The sequence below is a fragment of the Sciurus vulgaris genome, assembly GCF_902686455.1.
Source record: "Sciurus vulgaris genome assembly, contig: HiC_scaffold_624_arrow_ctg1, whole genome shotgun sequence".
NCBI lineage: Eukaryota > Metazoa > Chordata > Mammalia > Rodentia > Sciuridae > Sciurus > Sciurus vulgaris.
In genome coordinates, this window is record NW_027632395.1 from 466,786 (window position 1) to 481,690 (window position 14,905).

The 14,905-nt window shown below is 36.6% G+C and overlaps 1 long non-coding RNA gene across 1 annotated transcript in view; it reads right to left on the reverse strand.

Moving 5' to 3' along the window:
* LOC306652863 overlaps window positions 1–13,625 on the reverse strand; it is a 325,125-nt gene extending 311,500 nt beyond the window's left edge. The window contains exon 1 of the long non-coding RNA XR_013761561.1: window positions 13,508–13,625. This is a non-coding gene — a long non-coding RNA (uncharacterized lncRNA). The remainder of the gene's footprint in view (window positions 1–13,507) is intronic.
* Between the last annotated feature and the right edge of the window lie 1,280 nt (window positions 13,626–14,905).

Consider the following 14,905-nt stretch of genomic DNA (forward strand, 5'->3'; position numbering starts at 1 on the left):
ATTCAAACTGTAGAATTAAGGCCTGGGATGATTAGTATGAAAATGCCCAGGTTCCCTGTGTTCGCATAGTTAGCCTTCACTAGTCTAGATATCTAGAGTCTCTCCATTACTGTTCCTGTGCTTAAATGTGCTCATTCTTTATGCTGCAAGAGGGAGGCATTTAAAATCAACCCCTCCCGTGAGACCCTCCAAGTAAAGGGCATTATACACCTAACAACCAACAAATGTCCCCTCGCCCTCTGGAGATTCCTTTAGTCTACAGGGCAAAAAGATAGGCAAAAGGCACACTTTTTACTTTTGTCATTGTTTTCATAATTCAGAGTTTTTAGTGGCAGGGAGGAAAGCAGTAATTTTCTTCAGTCTGAATCCTCCCAGTGTCTCTAGCACAGGGCAAACTAGGACCTTAGCACATTTCCAAGGAAGGCCAGAAATAACTTTGGCAAAGACATGTAGTGAGAGACAGGTTTTTCTGGACCGTAAGGAAGATCAAAGTTAGGGAGACATCCCTGATACTTGTAACTCAGAAGGGAGCTTCTCTCTCAACAGTATTGCCAGGTTCACCACTAGTCTGCATACTGCTAAATTGCAAATGATCAAGAAAAGTGCCTTTCATATGTTGCCATGCTTGACATCAATAATCTCTACCATGAGAGGAGAAAGCCTTGAGGAATCACTTACTAAGGGAAGAAAATCGAGGGACCCTTCCAACATAAGACAGACAAAATACTTAGGGAGGTTTTTGGAGGATTCTAATAAATATTGAGATGTTTCAAAACTTATGCCAGGTATTTGACTTCACCTGGAAAATTATTCTATTAACCATCTAGAGCACAAGCAGTTCCCAGAAACCATCCTGACTGGGATTCAGAGACCATCTTAAGTGGGAAACATTTAGAGGAAATTACAAAAATTGGCATCCTTAGATGATCTTCTCCAGCTTGCATATTCCATTTTTTAATAGAGATCAAAAAGAAAGAAAAGGTAGCATAAAGACAACAAAAAGGACTTATTAAAGATCATTCAAAATGACAGAAAATTTTAATGCCTTGCAATAGTCCATGCAATTCACCCATTTTAGGAGTTAAAAAGCAAACTGCCTAGTCCAAAACCTTAGAATAATGAAGCAGTAATTTCCCCCACCCTGTAGTTCTTAATCCATACACTTTTATCTTGGATTCCAACTGCTGCTTGGTTTACTAAGTTAGATTTAAATGATGGATTTTCCTGTCTATGCTAGACTCTGAATAGCAATTTCTGTTTGCCTTTGAGGAACAAGATACTGTATCTCAACTAATCTAGACAGTGTTGCCTCAGGATTTAGATGGCCCTCACCTGTTCTGGACAAACCTTAGCTAATGACTTAACATTCAGAGATAAAACATCTGTGATTGTTCTCCAGTAAGTAAAGGATGTCCTTTATGTGCCTCCACCCAGGAGGAATATCAAAAGGCCATTACAGAGCTCATAAACTTCTTAGCTGATAGAAATTATAAGATCTCAAAAATAAAACATAATTATGCCATCAACAGGTTCAATACTACAGGAAATAGCCACCATAGGGCAATATTCGGCCCCAGGAATTTCAAAAAGGGGTCTTACTTCAAGCTCCTCTCCTCAGCTTGCCTATGGAGCAAGATTTAACCTATTTGTCACTGAGGGGAAAATAAATCCTGGATAGGCAGCCATAGGCATGTCAATAACCAATGGCATATCTCAGTAAGGAGCTTAGCATAGTAGCTTCATTCTCAAAAGTAATGGAAAATAAGGTTTCATAATTTTCTTTGACATTCAAGCCTGTCCAGATAGAAATGGCTAAAATTCCCTAGACACAAAGTTTCTGCTAAAACATGTTAGTTCAGCTCCTTCCAGATCTCCAAGCTTACATTAAAATGTAAATAGAGGAAGCCTAAAGGCTCATTAGAAGACAAGTCTCAAACCCAAGAAATAAAAAGCAAAAAGTCTTAGCTGAACTCCAGCAAAAGTAAATTTTATGATACTTTACTAAAGTAATTAATGGACATATCATTTTACCAGAACTCTTGTTTTTTAATTGATTTTTTTGAGCTCATGACTTTTTGATCAGTTCCAGTTTTTTATTCAACTAGAGTTTTTGAACATCTGTTACATTGCAATGGAGATACACCTATAAAGTTACAAGGCCTTTGATTTTGTGTTATTTGTATGTCATGCTGTCTGACATCATGTTTTGTCTGTATCAAAATTGAGCGCTATTAAAATTAAAATTTTAAAAATGGATCCAGATACTTTTGTTCACGTGATTTTAAAAGGTTCAATTTAAATTGGATAAACTAATAAAAGAAAAATGTCTTCAAAAATAATTCAGAATCTCTAGGTGGTCAAACTAATAAAATGTTGATGTTAAAAAAATGTCTAAATTAATTGTTTTTAGGAATTTTCTTCAACAGGGAAGAGATGGCAAATACTGTTCAGGACACTTGTCTGATATCTTGGTTTTTTAAAAAATAAGTGAATTAGAGTTAACATGGGATTACTCATGTTTGTAGAGATATCTGATTAATTTACAAAGTTAAAATGCTAATCATTACATAACATTGAGTATTTTCAACTCCTTAAATTCCATGGGGTAACATACTTACATACATGGGGTAGCATTATTGGTGTTCTCATAGGTTGGTAAATAAAAGGGTTTGAAATTACTTTGTGTCATCACTAAATTAAAACAAGGTTACTAAGAGTTATGTCCTAACAGGTACAATTCTATATACAAAGAGATCCAAAAGTTTCAACTGTGTTTCAATTAGAGTACTGTAAATAACAAAATATTAAATCTTATTAAAATGGAGAAATTTATCTAAATTCAGAAATTTCTTAAAAGTTGTTTCAGAATGTGAACAAAAAGGGGTCAACAGATAGGAAAGAGAATAAAAGAGGTTCTAGACATGGAAATGTATTTAGTGAAGAACAAAATCTTTCTGGGTAAGAAAGTGTTTATGTGATGAAATACATGAGGGTCTAAGTAAGTGCTAAGAAAATCTGTGTAAGTAAAGGGCAAATTTCAACAAGTTTGCATGTAACTAAGTTTGTTGTATTTATGTGAGACAATTAAACCTATTTAAGGTTTTTCCTAAGGTGAAATACAAATGTTCTGATAGAAACCAAAGTTTAATCTATATGGTAAAATAACAAGGTTTTCTTAGAAACACTAATTTACTCTTAACTTTGTGTCTATCAAGTTTTATTCTTTAGAACAATTGGTCTTAAAAATTGGGGTGTATACAATTATGGTTAAACAACTGTTACGGCATTGTACTTTAGAGAGTCTACATTTTTCCTTTATAAACTAAATTTGGTAATATAAAAGTGTCAAGGTAATTTTGAAATGGTCACTCTTGTACATTAAATGTGTTAATATTTTCTAGATATACAAGTTTTTAAAGCAGGGAATTTATCAAGCTGCTATTCTCCAGATTAAACTTGTCTGTCATGGTAATTTTAAACTTATAAAGAGTAAATTATATTGGGGATTTATTTGTATCATTTAATGTTCTGTTATAGGACCTGTTATCAATAGGGTATATGTAAAATTTGTTACTTTTTACATGGAGATAAAGAATTTCAAATATAAATTATTTATAAAAGTTAGAGCCTGACTTGTTTAAAGGTTAATTTTGTGAAACATGAAAACATTTTGCCACATTATCACACAAAAGGAAAGTTAAAAGCTCTCTCAGCCTTTCTTTGATTCATGTTTTAGATACAATGTTAAATTGTGTTAATTATAAAGTTTATATGGACTCAGGAAACAGTATATGTAAACTACTTAATGATATTTAAGAAAGAAGTAAATATCAGCATTAGAATGACAACACTTCACTTAAGATTTGTAAAGAGCCACACCTTACCTGAGATAAGTCTGTGCCTCCCACCTTACTGCATGTTAAGAGTGACTCCAAAGTAAGCCAGACTACAGCTTCTTTAAAGTTATATTCAAAAGATTGTTTTTTGTTGTAAAATTACTGTGATCTGAAACAGGGAATATAATGTATAAATCAGCCAAAATTTAAGATAACTATTACACAAGCCAAATATAGTTTTACTCTTGCTAATTTCATTTTGTCAAACTGTTACCTGTTACTGTTTTGCAGAAGTAGTTGTTTCAAGAACACACAACCTAGGTAACTTGTGATAATAAGCCATCACCTATAGAACAGATAGTGGTAACTTCCTATACTAATACAGACTCCAGTTAAATAAAAGGGTAAATAACTGTAAAGTTATAGACATTGAAGTTAAAGTCCAATACTCTTACTTTATGACTGGTGAGACTGGCTTGCTAGATGGTTAAGATCAAACTTTGAGATGGAGATTAAATACAGAGGTCAAGACAGACCAGTATTTGGGTCTTTCCCTCAGTCAGCCTGAATCCAGGGAACAAGAGAACTTCTCTAAGGAGGTTTGCAAGTCTGGGTCATGTGACCTCCTGATCAGGGAGATTAATGAAGCCACAAGAGGATGAAAAGCCAATCAATGCACCTGTTGCAGAGGAGGGCCATGGAAAAAGGGATTCATTTCTAATGCTTCCAAGGGAAGCCACCTCATCACAGATACCCTGCCTAACAAATGGCACTAAGCTGCTCTTAAGTTCTCTACGAGTGAACCCTGTGGAAACTCAGCTGACTCTTTAACAAGACAGGAACAGGTCAATTTGACCAGCTTGATCTTAGATACCTGGCAAAACAGTTAAAACCAAAATATAGCCATTCTTGGGCATTTAAAAGAAATAATAGTTAAATGTAACTGAAGATGTACACTTGTGTTAGCCCACTAAAATAAAGACTAGTAGCTACAAATGAAAAATTCTTAGGCAAATGTGCCTGATAACTATCTAGAGAAACTGCCAGTCTGAAATTTTTAGTCAGTTTACACAGGTAGACTTAATTTTTGTTTGCTGCTAGTATGATTATCTAGCCCTAAGTAACAGAAGTATACAGTTCTCTACTTAACACAGGCTATACCAATAAAGGGATATTTTACAAAAATCAGATGACATTAAGTAGCTTAACTGTATTTTCTGGAGACATCAGTGACATTAAGAGGTAAATGTTTTTATATTCCTGATAATCTGGACAATGTTAAAGTCCCCAAATAAAGGCCTTGTCCACTCCAGCCTTTGTTAGGCTTGTTATGGGAACAATTTCTCAGTTCTTCCACCTCCTGGTAAGAGACTGAATTCTGTCATCTTCATGATATTCATTGGCATGTTCCAGATGATGCAACATTTACTTTGTACTAATATCATTTCAGTACTCATGTCTTTTTGTTCTTATCTCATAGAAACACCCACCCCCATATGCCTTTACAACCTGCTCTCCCCCAAACAGACTTCTACCTTGGACCCCTTGATTGACCCAATTTTTAAAAGGGAACTACAAACTTCTTGCCCCATGGTGCCCCCTTCTGGCTTCAAAACAGCCAGAGAAATTGCCACCCCCATTCCTTACAGCAGTAAGGAGTTCCTAAAGCAAAAGTAGGGGATGAATCCAGAATTAAGGACAGGCAGTTAGTGTAGAAATAGGGAATTGGGTCAAATTGAGGAAATGAAGTCCATGAAAGCCATCTGCCTCTGGGAGTTGGAGACTGCCCCTGGGAGAATGGAATGTTAAGGATCTCCTAAGCTCATTGATTACCAAATTTACCTGCCTTTATCAAAGACTATAAGCAAGGAACTGCAAATTAATGCCCTCTGGGCCTTGGCCTGGCTGAATTGCTTTGGCCCTTCCCCTAACCCATCCACTTCTCACGTTTTACAATTCACCTGCAAAACCAGGCCTAGTCATGTAGGCAGGAAGGAGAGGGCTAGACCTACTCTTCCTTCAGTAAGGAGGTCTATGTGCAGCCCTGGGAGAGGAATGTTGTTCTTATGCTGACCATTCTGGAGTAGTGAGGAAATCTATGGCTAAGGTCAGAGAGGGTCTCACCAAGAGAAAGTGAGAAAGAGAGGCCCACTAAAATTGATTTGAAGCATGGTTCAATAGGTCCCCTTGGCTTGCTACCCTAATCTCTATCCTAGTAGCTCCCTTAGCTCTGCTTTTGCTTATTTTAACTTTAGCCCCTGCATTTTAAATAAGTTAATAGTTTTGTTAAGAACCGTGTAAGCATGGTCCAACTGATGGTGCTAAGGCAACAATACAAGAGAATATCAGCCCCAGAGAATGAATATGCATGATGCCTGAAAGAGCATGATTCCCCATTATGAACAACTGAAGGGTGAAATGTTGAGAATAGAGTGACATCTGGGCAGCCATCTTGTATAAACAAGCTATTTTGTGAACTGGACTGTAAAGCTTCCCCCAGGAAAGGGCACACAAACACTAAGAAAAGATCTTAATCACCAGGATGGTGGCAGCTGCAGCAATACCCTCAAGAGTCAATACAGGACATACAGGATGTGCTGGGCCCCCAGGCTTATAAAGGCTGTTAAGAGATATCTATGTGAGGAATGTGCAACTGCCTGGAATTCTTATCAAGGACAGGGGGTCCTAGCCCCAACTCATCTCCTGCATAGTTTAACCCTTTTCTCTTCCCTTCTTCCTCCAGGACTGTTCAGTTTTTGTGGGACCCAATGAGATTCAAATTAAGTGGTGAGACCAAACCAAAAGAGGACAAATGTTTAGCTGTTCAAATGTTAACCAATTATGTACAGGTCTTTGTGTGTGAATGCTTGAAAATCCCTTAAATAGAGTGCTTTCTCACCTCTCTGGGCCACTCCCCACTCAGCCATTGTAGTGGTCTGGCAGGCTGGTTGTTGTCCAAGATTGAACTTGCAATAAAACCCCATTGTGTGTCTTGCATTACTGTGTGTGCACTTTGAGCTTTGACTCTCTGGGGATTGGTTGATATTGGACCCTAACAGAACTATGCATTGGTTCAGGTATATCTCAGTTTGTAGAGTGCTTATCTCACATGGACAAAGCCCTGGGTTTAGCCCCCAGTCATCCCCACACCCCATACAAAAATGAGACTATGCAAGATGAGGATATAGCTTTAGTGGTAGAATGCTTCTCTAGCATGTGAGAGATCCTTGGCTCAACTCCCACTAGAGTATGCTTTTTTTTAGGTGCTTTTCACCAACAAAAGAATCCTTTCAATCCAAGTGTGTAATTTGAAACCCCGAGTTAATCCCAAGCATACAATTGCTCCTAAAGAGTTTTATAAACAATGTTTCAAAAAGGGGTTTCAAGGAGATCTTGTGGATTTTATCATCTTTATTGTCCCATGGTTATGATAGAAGTTACATCTCCAATCTATTTTAGCTTTTTTTTTTACTTCAGTTTTTTCATATCATGGAAATATTGTTTTAAAGTGATGTGTCAAGTTAGCATAGATGTGCTTATTTGGAGGAATTCCAGCAAGATCCTTCAATGTACACATAATGTGTTCTCTAGGAGTGTATAATTGTTTGTATTTGGATGACTCATCACAAAGAAAAAGTGCCTAACATAAAGGAATGAAAGGTATTCAACCACTGCCTTTGTTCCAGTGGTAAGTGGAATGCATTCCAAAAGAGCAACTGCAGTTCAAGCATGATTGCTGAAAATATTTGAGTACTGCACTGAAATGACTCTTTGGGGAACAGATCCTATGCATGTTCCTACTTTACCTCATAGGTTCCTTCCCAGCAGTAGAAGAAATCATTCAATTCAAAGTGCATCATTTGAAATACAAAGATAATTACCATCAAACAATTGATGTTAATGAGTTTCTTTTTTTAAATTTATTTTTATTGTAAAGAAATGGGATACATGTTGCTTCCCTGTACATGGAGAAAAGGCATACCATTTGTGTAATCATACATTTCCATAGGGTAATGGTGTTTGATTCATTCTGTTATTTTTTCCTTCCCTCCACTCCTCCACCCCTCTTTTCCCTCTATACAGTCCCTCCTTCCTCCATTCTTTCCCCCACCCACCCCTATTATGTGTCATCATCCACTTATCAGCGAGATCATTCATCCTTTGGTTTTTTGAGATTGGCTTATCTCACTTAGCATGATATTCTCCAATTTCATCCATTTGCCTGCAAATGCCATAATTTTGTTATTCTTTATGGATGAGTAATATTCCATGGCATAAATATACCACTATTTCTGTTTTTAAAAAGAATTCAAAAAAGGATTTCAAGAGAGATCTGAATATTTGATCATTCTTTCAGTCAGAATTTTCACCCAGAGAATGTGGCCTTTCTGTAGAACTTTTTTTTTTACCCTAGTTTGTGTAGAAGCAGAGAACTGTGGTTTGAATATAATGTCTCTAAATAGATTTGATGGTCTGAGTAGGAAGAGTTCCAAAATATTAATTCAATGAAAAGTGTTCTCTGAATATATGATAGTTTGTATTTAGATGAATAGAAACAATAAAATAGTGCTTAACACGAAGGTATTCAATGGTATCCCATCACTACCTTGGATCCAGTAGTATGAAGCAGTATATTCCAAAATATCAAAATGTTAGTGTGATTTCTATAATGTTGAAATGTTAGTGTGATTTCTAAAAATGATACAAGAATGGATTCCAATGACTATTTGTGGAATAGATGTTCTTCATGATAACAATTTAATCAGGAGTTAGTGCTTTGGGCTTTAAGATCTGTATTCTTCATGTAGTATGTGTACTCTTCATGAACACTGGTGGATATATAGACTAAAAGATCTTAGAAAATCTAAGAGGATTTTGCAGAGGAGCAAGATCAGCAAAAAGCTACAACTTTCAGTTGCTCACTCTGTTCTCAATGAGAATAAGTTGACTTGAATTTGATTGAATAAGCAGGAAATGTAAGTGCGTTCCAGCAGTCTAAAAAAACAGTTTAAATTCAGGTGGTAATACTGAAATCGGAAGCACATTCCCAACTGAAAATTGCAGTGGAAGAGTTTTCCTAAATTGTTTCACAAGTGTATTTCAATGTCACTTTGAGAATTTGATCCTCTTATACTCCCAATTGGAGGCCACATATAAGTGCTCCTAAATACAAGTGCTTTCTTGTTTGACTATTTTGTGTAATAAGACTGAATTGATAATTGAAGGTGCTGGCTGCAAGAGCTTACAAATGCTACAAAGATCCAAGTTAGAGAAACTCACTGTACTCAATGATTATCTTGTGTTTTCCATTTGAATGAGTGAGTACAAAGCTTAATTGCTTCCCAAAAACTTCAAAATTGTTTCCATTCAAAGTCATCCTACATCAGTTAATCATCCTTGTATTGCAAAAGGGCAGCAACAGTTGAAGAGTGATTGCTGAAAATGTATCACTACTGGATTTCAAAGCCTCCTGGAGGTAGATTCTAGCATCTCCCCAGTTAACACATTCTTCGAAGCTACAAAAAAAATTTTCAAATTGTATTATTTGAAACAGGGAATTCACTCCCAGCAAAAAAAAAAAAAAAAAAAAAAAAAAAAAAAAACAAAAAAAAAAAACTTGTGTCATAGAATTGCTTAAAAATGTTTCTCAAATGGATTTTAAGAAGATCTTTGGATTTGTTCATTCTTACAGTCCCTCTTTCCTCCCAGAATATGGGGATCCTATCAAGGGAAGATTTCTTGCTCATCCACTTTGTGTATGTGCATGGAAATAAGTTTGAAAGTGCTGTCTCAAAATAGCACAGAATTCCTGAGGAGGAGCAACTCTAGCACATTGCTTCACCCTACACACTCAAAGTGTTCTTTAGGAGTATGTAATAGTTTGTATTGTAGGATCCAATATTGACTTGTCCCCAATATCAACTGATCCCCAGAGAGTCAAAGTACACACAGGGTAATGCAAGACACACAACAAGGTTTTATTGCAAGCCTGGACTGCAACCAGCCTCTCAGACCATTGAAATGGCTGAGTGAGGAGCGACCCCAAGGTGCAAGCCCTCTATTTAAGAGATATACAAGCATTTACACACAAAGACCTGTACGTTATTGGTTAACATTTGTACAGCTAAACATTAGTCCTCCTCTGGTTGGGTCCCACCAATCTATTTGATTCTCATTGGGTCCCGCCAGAACTGAACGATCCTAGAGGAAGAAGAGAGGAGGGAAGAGGTGAACTATGCAGGAGATGAGTCGGGGTTAGGGCCCCCTGTTCTTGATAAATAAGGTTTCTAGGCAGCTGTATATTCCTCAGACAAATATCTCAACAACCTTGATAAGCACAGGGGCCCAGCAGTCCTGTTTGTCCTGCATTGGCTCTTGAGGGTGCAGTCGCAACTGCCTGCATCCTGGTGATTAAGACAGTTAGCTGCACAGATATCACCCTATTCTCAACAATCCACCCTTCAGTTGTTCATAATGAGGAATCATGCTCATTTGGTTGTCACGCATATTCATCTTCTGGGGCCTGTACTCTCTCATATTGTTGTCTCAGCACCATTAGTTGGACCGTGCTTACATGGTCCTTAACAAAATCTATTAACTTATTTAAAATGCAGGTGAAAAAATTTAAAATAAGCAAAAGCAGAGCTAAGGGGCCTACTAGGATAGAGATTATGGTAGCAAGCCAAGGAGACCTATTGAACCATGCTTCAAATCAATTTTTGTGGTCCTCCCTCTATCACTTTCTCTTGGCGAAATGCTCTCTGACCTTAGCAATGGATTCCCTCACTACTCCAGAATGATTAGCATAAAACCAACATTCTTCTCCCAGGGCTGCACATAGACCTCCTTGCTTACAGTCTTTAAAGGCAGGTAAATTTGGTAATCAATGAGCCTAGGAGATCCTTAACATTTTATTCTACCAGGGGCAGTCTCCAACTTCCAGTGGCAGATGGGTTTCATGGCCTTCATTTCCTCAATTTGACCCCATCCCCCATTTCTACACTAACTGACTGTCCCCAATTCTGGCTTCATTCCCCCCTCTAATTTTAGGAACTCCTTGCTGCTGTAGGGAAAGGGGGTGATGACCGTTCTGGCTCTTTGAGCTGGAAGGGGGCAGCATTGGGCAAGCAGTTTGGAGTTTTCTTTCAAAAATCAGGTCAATCAAGGGGTCTAAGCTAGAAGTCTGGTTGGGGAAGAGCAGGTTGTAAAGTCATCTGGGGTGGGTGCTTCTATGAGAGAAGAACAAAAAGACATGAATACTGAAATGAGATTGATGCAAAGTAAATGTTGCAGCATCTGGAACATGCCAATGAATATCATGAAGATGACAGAAGTCAATAATTCCTCACCAGGGGGTGGAAGAACTGAGAAGTTGTTCCCATAACAAGGCCTAGCAAAGGCTGGAAAGGACAAGACCTTTATTTGGGGACATTAACATTGTCCAGGTTATCAGGAATGTAAACACAACATTTAAATCTTAATGTCATTGATGTCCCCAGAAAATATAGTTAAGCTACTTAATGTCATCTGATTTTTGTAAAATATTCATTTATTGGTATAGCCTGTGTTAAGTAGAGATCTCTATACTTCTGTTACTTGGGGCTAGATAATCATACTAGCAAACATAGATTAAGCCTAACTGTGTCTGTAGGCCTTAAACTGACTAAAATCTTCTGAATCTGGCAGTTTCTCTTGACAGTTATCAGGCACATTTGCCTAAGAATCTTTCTTTTGTATCTTCCACTCTTAATTTTAGTGGGCTAACACAAGTGTACATCTTCAGTTACATTTAACTATCACTTCTTTTAAATGCCCAAGAATGGCTATATTTTGGTTATAACTGTTTTGCTAGGTGTCTAAGATCAAGGTGGTCAACATGACCTGTTCCTGTCTTGTTAAAGAGTCAGTTGAGTTCCCACAGGGATAACTCATAGAGAACTTAAGAGCAGCTTCTTAGCTCAGTTAGTGTTATTAATTTGGCAGGGTCTTCTTGATGAGGTGGCTTCCCTTGGAATCATGGGGGATGTCTCCCTTTTCCAATGACCCTCCTCTTCAGCAGTGAACTGATTGGCTTTTTATCCTCCAGTGGTCTCATTAATCTCCCTTATTGGGAGGTTGTGTGACCCAGAGTTGCAAAGCTCCTTAGAGAAGTTCTGTTGTTCCCTGGATTCAGACTGACTGAGGGCAAGACCCAAATACTGGCTTTTCTTGGCCTCTGTATTTAATCTCAATCTCTATGTTTGATCTTAACCATCCAGCAAGTCAGTCTGACCAGTCATAAAGTAAAAGTACTGGACTTCAGCTTCAATGTTTATAACTTTACAGTTATTGACCCTTTTATTAAAGTAATACCACATACTATCTATTTTGTAGGTGATGGCCTATTATCAAAAGTTACCTAGGTTGTATGCTCTGGAAGCAAATACTTCTGCAAAACAGTAACAGGCAAGAGTTTTAAGAGTTTTACAAAATGAAATTAGCAAGAGTAAAATCATATTTAGCTTGTATAATAGCTATCTTGAATTTTGGCTGAGTTCTACATTATATACACTGTTTGAGATCACAGTAATCTTTACAACAAATATCAAACTTTTGGATACAACTTTAAACGAGTTAAAGTCTGGCTTTCTTTGGAGCCATTCTAAAAGGCAGCAGGGTGAGGCAGAGCCTTATCTCAGTTAAGGCAGGGCTCTTCAAAAACCTTAAATAAAGTGTTCTAATCCTGAAGCTAATTTTTTTTGCCCCTTTTGCCATGACCAGCATGACCAAATTTTCAAGTTCAGTGAGGGGCAAAGAAATATTAGAAAATAAAGGCTTATAAACACAGAGTTTGAAGATTAAGCTCAGATCAGATGGAGCTCTGTTCTTTGATGGAAATGCAGATCTAAAGGGTTATGGTAGCAATCTTTATACATGTCTTATTAGGTTAAAGACTATGTAAGCATTATTCCTTGTTTTCAGGAGAGTTACAGAGACTAGAACATCAACTGCAAAGTGCAATGTTAGGAGCTCTGTGTAGCTCTCAAGGAAGTCCACTGTCCAAAGTTACTGAAAGGTGGGCAGGAACTAGAGAAGGGAGTTGATGAAACACTGGTTATATAGCAAAATGATTTCTTTCTGCCCAAGAGCTGTGTGCCTGAGATCAATGTCAGAACTGATAGGACTCCTGTACAGAACGTCCCCAGGGAGGATACTGCTACAGCAGTTAGGCACCTTGTGCTCCTACACAGGAACACTCCCAGGCACCAGGCATGCTACAGTCTTGAGGTCAGAGACCCAAATCTCAGTCATTGTTGTCCCATTTTTGCTATTGCATTTACACTCTTTCTTAAGTGTCATTTTAGGAAGTTTACATATATTGATTCCTGAGTCTATATGAACATTAATTAACACAGTGTAACATTATATACAAAACAGGAATCAATCAAAGAAAGGCTGAGAGAGCTTTTCACTTTTCTTTTGTGTGGTGAAAAGCTTTCACGTTCTACGATATAAACCTTAAAAAAATCAGGGTGTCACTAACTCTTAGAAATACATTTATATTTAAATTTTTATCTCACTGTAAGAAGTAGCAAATTTTACATATATCTTATTGATAATATGTCCCATAATAGAACATTAAATGATAGAAATAAATCCCCAATAAATGTACACTTTAAGTTTAAAATTACCATTACAGACAAGTTTATTCTGGAGAATAGCAGCTTGATAAATTTCCTGCTTTAAAGATGTATATCTGGTAAATATGAACACATTTAATATACAAAGAGTGACCATTTCACAATTACCTTGATACCTTTATATTAATCAAATTTAGTTTTGAAAGAAAAATTTAGACTCTAATGTAGTACAATACTCTAACAGTTGTTTAACCATAATTGTATAAACCTCAATTTTCAAGACTAATTGTCCTGAAGAATAAAACTTAAGATATAATATTAAGAGTAAATTAGTGCCTCTAAGAAATTCTTGTCAATTTAACGCATAAATTAAACTTCGGTTTATATCAGTACAGTAGTATTTGACTTTAAGTAAAACCTTAAACAGCTTTAACTGATTGTCTCACATACATGTAACCAACTTAGTTACATGCAAACTTGTTGACATTTGCCCTTTACTTACTCAGACTTAGCACTTACTTAGACCCTCATGTATTTCATCACATAAACACTTTCTTATCCAGAAATATTTTATTCTTCACTAAATAGATTTCCATTTCTAGAGCCTTTTATTTTCTCTTTCCTATCTGTTGACACCTTTTTGTTCACATTCTGAAACAACTCTTATGAAATTTGTGAATTTAGACAAATTACTCCATTTTAACAATATAAAATACTTTGTTATTTATAGCAATCTGAAACACAGTGAGAGGGGAGATGATAACTCTACATCCAAATCTAAGAGCTCCTGGGAGCTTTGCAGAACTGGAGGGGGAGGAGGGGAAAGTGGTAACGGAGCAGATGGAATGCTCACCCTGTGTTGGGGTTTCACCTGTTAGGACATAACTATTATAACCTTGTTTTTAGTAATGACACAAAGCAATTTTAAACACTTTTTAATTTACCAACCTATGAAAACATCAATAATGTTTAAGTATGTTACTCCATGGAATTTAAGGACTTAAGAATACTTAATGCTATTTAACAATTAGCATTTTAACTACACATTTGTGTAGACCCATACATTTGTGTAGACCCATACATGTTAAATTTAATTAACTTATTTTGAAAAAAAAAACCAAAAAGATATCAGACAAGTGACCTGAACAGTATTTGCCATCTCTTTCCTGTTGAAGAAAAGTCCTAGAAACAATTGATATTAGACATTTTTTAACATCAGCATTTCATTAGTTTGACCACCTAGAGACTTGCGAGTTATTTCTAAAGACATTTCACTTTTATTAGTTTACCAAATTTAAATTGAACCCTTTTAAATCACGTGAATAAAAGTATTTGGATCCATTTTTTAAATTTTAATTTTATGCATGCTTATTATCTATGTCAACTTTGTCAGATACATACATAGAAATATGACCTTAAACAATAACATATACACATAACACAAAAGTG